Source organism: Bos mutus, chromosome X, assembly GCF_027580195.1.
Source record: "Bos mutus isolate GX-2022 chromosome X, NWIPB_WYAK_1.1, whole genome shotgun sequence".
NCBI classification, from domain to species: domain Eukaryota; kingdom Metazoa; phylum Chordata; class Mammalia; order Artiodactyla; family Bovidae; genus Bos; species Bos mutus.
Genome location: NC_091646.1, coordinates 94,675,464 through 94,681,236, shown reverse-complemented (window position 1 = coordinate 94,681,236; position 5,773 = coordinate 94,675,464).

Sequence of the window (5,773 nt, the reverse complement as noted above, 5' to 3'; positions counted from 1 at the left end):
TGTCTTTATCTATTACTCTCAGTGGACATTCAGGTTGCTTCCATGACCTGGCTGTTGTAAATAATGCAGCGATGAACATTGAGGTGCAGGTATCGTTTTTTTGTTTTTTTTTTTTTGTAGCCCTAGGTTATTTTTATTTATTTATGTTTGCTTCTTTTAAAAAAATTATTTATTTTTATTTTTTATTTTAATTGGAGGCTAATTACAATTGAATTCGGAGAAGGCAATGGCACCCCACTCCAGTACTTTTGCCTAGAAAATCCCGTGGATGGAGGAGCCTGGTAGGCTGCAGTCCATGGGGTCGCTAGAGTCGGACACGACTGAGCGACTTCACTTTCACTTTTCACTTTCATGCATTGGAGAAGGAAATGGCAACCCACTCCAGTGTTCTTGCCTGGAGAATCCCAGGGACGGGGAAGCCTGGTGGGCTGCCGTCTATGGGGTCTCACAGAGTCAGACACGACTGAGGTGACTTAGCAGTAGCAGCAGTAGCAGGATTGTTGGATCATATGACAGTTCTGTTTTTAGTTTTAAAAAACCTCTATGCTGTTCTCCATAATGATTATACCAATTTACATTCTTATCAACAATGTGGGGGAGTTCCCTTTTCTTTACACCTTCCCTAGCATTTATTTCTTGTAAATTCTTTGATAATGTCCATTTTGACCTTCTGAGTGGCATGAGGTGATACCTCATTGTAGTTTTGATTTGCATTTCTCTAATAATTAGTGGTCTTGAGTGTGTTTTCATGTGCTTTTTGGCCACCTATATGTCTTCTTTGAACAAAGGTCTATTTAGATCTTCTGCCCACTTTGATTGTTTTTTGTTTGTTTGTTTGTTTTGACAATGAGCTACATGAACTGTTCGTATAGTTTAGAAATTAATCTCCTGTTGGTTGCTTCATTTGCAAATATTTCCCCTCATTCTTTATGTTGTGTTTTTGTTTGGTTTATGGTTTCCTTTGCTGTGCAGAGCTGTGAAGTTAAATTAGATCTCATTTGTTAATTTTTGTTTTTATTTTCATTGTTCTAGGAGGTGAATTGAAAAAGATTGGTTCAACTTATGTCAGAGTGTCCTGCCTATTTTCCTCTAAGAGTTTTATAGTATCCAGCCTTAAATTTATGTTTATAATCCATTTTGAGTTTAATTTTGTGTATTAGAGAGTATTCTGATTTTATTCTCTTACATGTAGATATCTACTTTCCCAGCACCACTTAATAAAGAGACTGTCTTTTCTCCATTGTGTATTCTTGCCTCCTTTGTCATAGATTAATTGACTATAGGTGCAAATCTTCATGTTTTAATCTTCCAGTATCCACAGGCTTCCCTGGTTCTTGAGTTAGACAGGCCCCGCAGTCATGTGGCTATGACTCTTTAGAATGGGCCTTTGTGGTGCCAAATTAGAATTTTAAAATGGGGGACCATGTAGTAACCTCTAATACATTCTTTCCTAGAGCATTAATTGCAGAGTGAAAGCTCACAGTTCTAATCTGGAGAACAGATGCATTTGCTAGTCCTACACAGGTGTTTTTTTTTAAAGAAAATTATCTGCTAGCATTTGAAACCTAATGACTTTTTATGTGAATAAAGGTCTTGGCAGAGGGAGCATTGGTGGGAATGCTATAAGCTAGTTGAGAATCTAGCAGGAGCTGCACAGGTGCTTGAAGCAGGCAGCCTAGGTAAGGCCTCACCAGGAAGTTCCTGAGTGGAGGATGGAAACTGTCTAGGGGAGAGCCGTCTGAGGATGGCACATGCATAGAAGGTACAGCCATTCTGGAGGCTGATGGATTAGAAAGTGAATGGAAAGACAAAGACACCTGCCAAGAGGAACATTTGGCAGGAGTTGCACGAGTGAAAGAATATCCATTCTGTGGTAAGACCTGGAAGGCTATGCATGAGTGTAGGGAGCATCTAACCTACAGAAGACTTCTAAACTGTGCAGGCATCAGGGCAAAGCAGCATGATGATGTAGTCAACACAAAGTGTAGTAGTGGTGGATGTAGTTAACCTTGGGCTTCAGTAGTTGTGGTACATGGGCTTAGTTGCCCTGTGGCATGTGGAATCTTCCTGGACCAGGGATTGAACCTGTGTCTTCTGCATTGGCAGGTGGATTCTTAACCACTGGACCACCAGGGAAGCCTTTGCACAAGGTTCTTGAGTGGAGGGTGTAGATACCCTTCAGTAAGGTCCTCCAGGAAATGCCAGGGAGGAAGGACTATTCAGAGGAGTAAGACTCAGTAGGACATAAACAGTGGCTGGAACATCAACCCAAGGGGAAGATGCAGAAGGAAGTGTGTGGAAAGGCATAGCACTTAGTCAATGGGAGGAGTGGACAGGAGGGTGCATGGGTGAAATAGCCCTCCTAGGCAAGGATCCTGTAAGATTGTGTAAGTCAAGGATTCAGACAGCCTGAGGGAACAGTCAGCAAGAGAGGTGTTAGAGGGGAGTGTACAGAGAAGCTGGGGGCTCTGATAGGGAATGTGTGGTCTGTAGGGCCATGCAGCTCAGGGGTGTTCTCAGAAGGAGGTTCCTGAGTAGCAGGCTGTAATAATTTAAAAACTATTTTTTTAATATTTTTCCAATTGCTGATCGACATCTTGGAATCCTTAGGCTGTGCCAGTGGCCCCAGGTAGTTGACATCTCACCTCCCCAGGGCTTTTGTGAGCGTGAAGGAATCTTATTACAAGTCTTCAACCACAAGCTGCAGCCTGTTTCACTTCCTGCCCAGTAGGAGTGTCCCCCTCTAGTTACTTCTCACTTATGAAGTGATAACAGTCCCAGGTCCTCTCTTACTCTCTCTCAACTTCTCCCTGAACATGACATTGTGTGCCATCGGGCCTCCTGTTCACTGGGGAACTCTGAGTACATGTCTTTTTCAAAAGGGAGTTGTCTCCATGTCTGTTCCCTTACCAAAATGTGATCAAAACAAACCTTGAGTGTATTTTAAAACAGATGGTACAGTGAGCAGGTTGATATGGTGACAGGGGTAACGTGGTGTTTGGGTTTACTAACTGAATTCATCAGATGGCAGATACTGTGTGGAAAGGCACTGCTGGCTGTTGGCCAGCTTGTGCTTCAGTGGCTTTGTGTTGCGTTGTGTTGGTCTGGTATCTCTCTGGTTCTTCAGTTTGTGTTGTAGCAGAGGTCAGAAAGCTGAGTCGTCCCTGAGCAGCTCCCTAGCTCAGGATGCTGTGGTCTGGGCAGAGTGGTCTTCAGTTGGCTCCTCAACTCTCTTTTCTTAGTTTATTTTTTATCGAAGTAGAAGGCAAAGAAGAACTAAAGAGCCTCCTGATGAAAGTGAAAGAAGAGAGGGAACAAGTTGGCTTAAAGCTCAACATTCAGAAAACTAAGATCATGGCATCCGGTCCCATCACTTCATGGCAAATAGATGGGGAAACAGTGGAAACAGTGACAGGCTTTAATTTTTGGGGGGCTCCAAACTGTCAGGAGTGAACAAGAAATTGAGATAGAGAGTTGAAGTTTCATAAGGGTAGAAATGGGCTTCTCTGGTGGCTCAGATGGTAAAGATTCTGCCTGCAATGCAGGAGACCTGGGTTCGATCCCTGGCTCAGGAAGATCCCCTGGAGAAGAAAATGGCAACCCACTCCAGTATTCTTTCCTGGAGAATTTCATGAACAGAGGAGCTAGAAATACAAACCATCTTAAAGGACTTTGTACAGAGCCTTCAGGAAAAGGGCACATACTGGCTTAGTAAGAGTCTTTACTACAGGCCCCACACTCTGGCTCATAGTCTAAGAAATGAGGCAGTCAGTGGGAATAACTAGAGGTCCTCAGGTTCTCTGAGATAAGTTTTGACTTCAAGTTGGACTCCTCCCCTCTCTAGATAGATTCGCCCCTGTACTCAGCACACCTGTCAAATAGATAAAAGTGCCACTGGTCAGCCAGATCAGAAGAGCTCCTAGAAAATGACTGTGTGAAATGAACCTCTGCTATTACTACAGTGGACTTTTATAGCCTGGGAATGGGCTCACTCTAGCATAGCCACAATCCCTGATGACCAATGATAAATGGCAAACAGCAGAAGAAGGCAAAGCATTATTACACAAAATTGGCATGGTTGGGTGGCTTTATTACTTTGTCGAAAACTCTGACCCTGCAGATCATAAAGCCATTTCAAATCCAGAGTCTGCCCTCCTTGACCCACAATCCAAGGAACTTATCCCCTCTTGGAAAGCTGCCTTTCTTTCTCTCATGGCTAAGCCCACACAGTTCAGGAAGCCTGGGAGGGAATAGCTGTCCCAGTTGACTTGAGAGCAGCTAACCCACCAACAAGCAAGTTTTAGTTGATCAGAGCCTGGACTGGCTTGACCCGCTATGCCAGTTTTTCCTCTGGGCAACCTCCTCTGCTTCCTGAGCGTCTCCCTCAGGGACCCCCATCTGCATCTCTCTTTGGGTATCAGTGAGTAATGGTAGTTCACCAAGATCTCATAGCTGGATGGCCAGTTCAAAAACCGAAACTCCAGAAAGGAAGCATTTCTTTTCTTTTTTAAGAAAAATTACTTTATTGAAGTACAGTTGATTTCCACTGTTGTGTTAATTTCTGCTGTACAGCAGAGTGATTCAGTTATACACATACATACATTCATTCTCATATTCTCTCCACTATGGTTTATCACAGGATATTGAATATAGTTCCCTGTGCTATACAGTAGGATATTATTGTTTATCCATCCTATATATAATAGTTCACATATGCTAATCCCAAAGTCCCACTCCATCCTTCTCCCACACCTCTTCCCACCTTGGCAACCACAAGTCTGTTTTCTGTTTGTGAGTCTGTTTTTCAGATAGGTTCACTTGTGTTATATTTCAGATTCCACATATAAGTGGTATCATGCAGTATTTGTCTTTCTCTTTCTGAATTATTTCACTTAGTCTGATCATCTCAAAGTCCATCCATGTTATTCCCATTGGTATTATTTCATTCTTTTTATGGCTGAGTAATATTCCATCGTATATGTGTATCACATCTTCCTTATCCATTCATCTGTTGAGGGACATTTAGATTGTCTCCATGTCTTGGCTATTGTGAATAGTGCTGATATGAACCTTGGGGTGAATGTATCTTTTTGAATTGTAATTTTGTTCTGTTATATATGCCCAGGAGTGGGATCACTGGATCATATGCTAACTCTATTTTTAGTTTCTTGGGGAACCTCCATTCTGTTTTCTATAGTGGCTGCACCAATTTACATGCCCATCAACAGTGTAGAAGGGTTTCTTTTCCTAGGAAAGGAGGCATTTTCTTTTCTTTTTTTTTTTCCTTTTTGGGCTGTGCTGCACAGCTTATGGGATCTTAGTTCCACAACCAGAGATTGAACCCAGGCCCACGGCAGTGAAAGCACTGAGTCTTAACCACTGGACCACCAGGGAATTCTCAAGGAGGCATTTCTTAATTTAGGACCTTTTCCTAATTCACAGTCAGCTTCTGCAGAGAAACCTTGAGCCTCTCAAGTATCGTCCCCAGACAATCCTATCTATTGGCAACTTGTTCCATCTATAAAATTCAACAATTAAAAAAACCTGCTAGATGTCTTAGGCACTCACATAGGAATGAGTTCCCTTTGTTGGATGGATAGAGGAGGCCACACTCAACCAGAGGGAGACACCATCATTTCCTAGTTCTAGGGCCCCTTATGTCCCACGCCCTGCTCTCACCTGACCTTCTGCAGTAGCAGTCACCTAAGTACCTCCCCTAGAATGATGGCAACTCTCTGGAGCTTGTCCCACTGCCTAGGGCTTGTCACACATA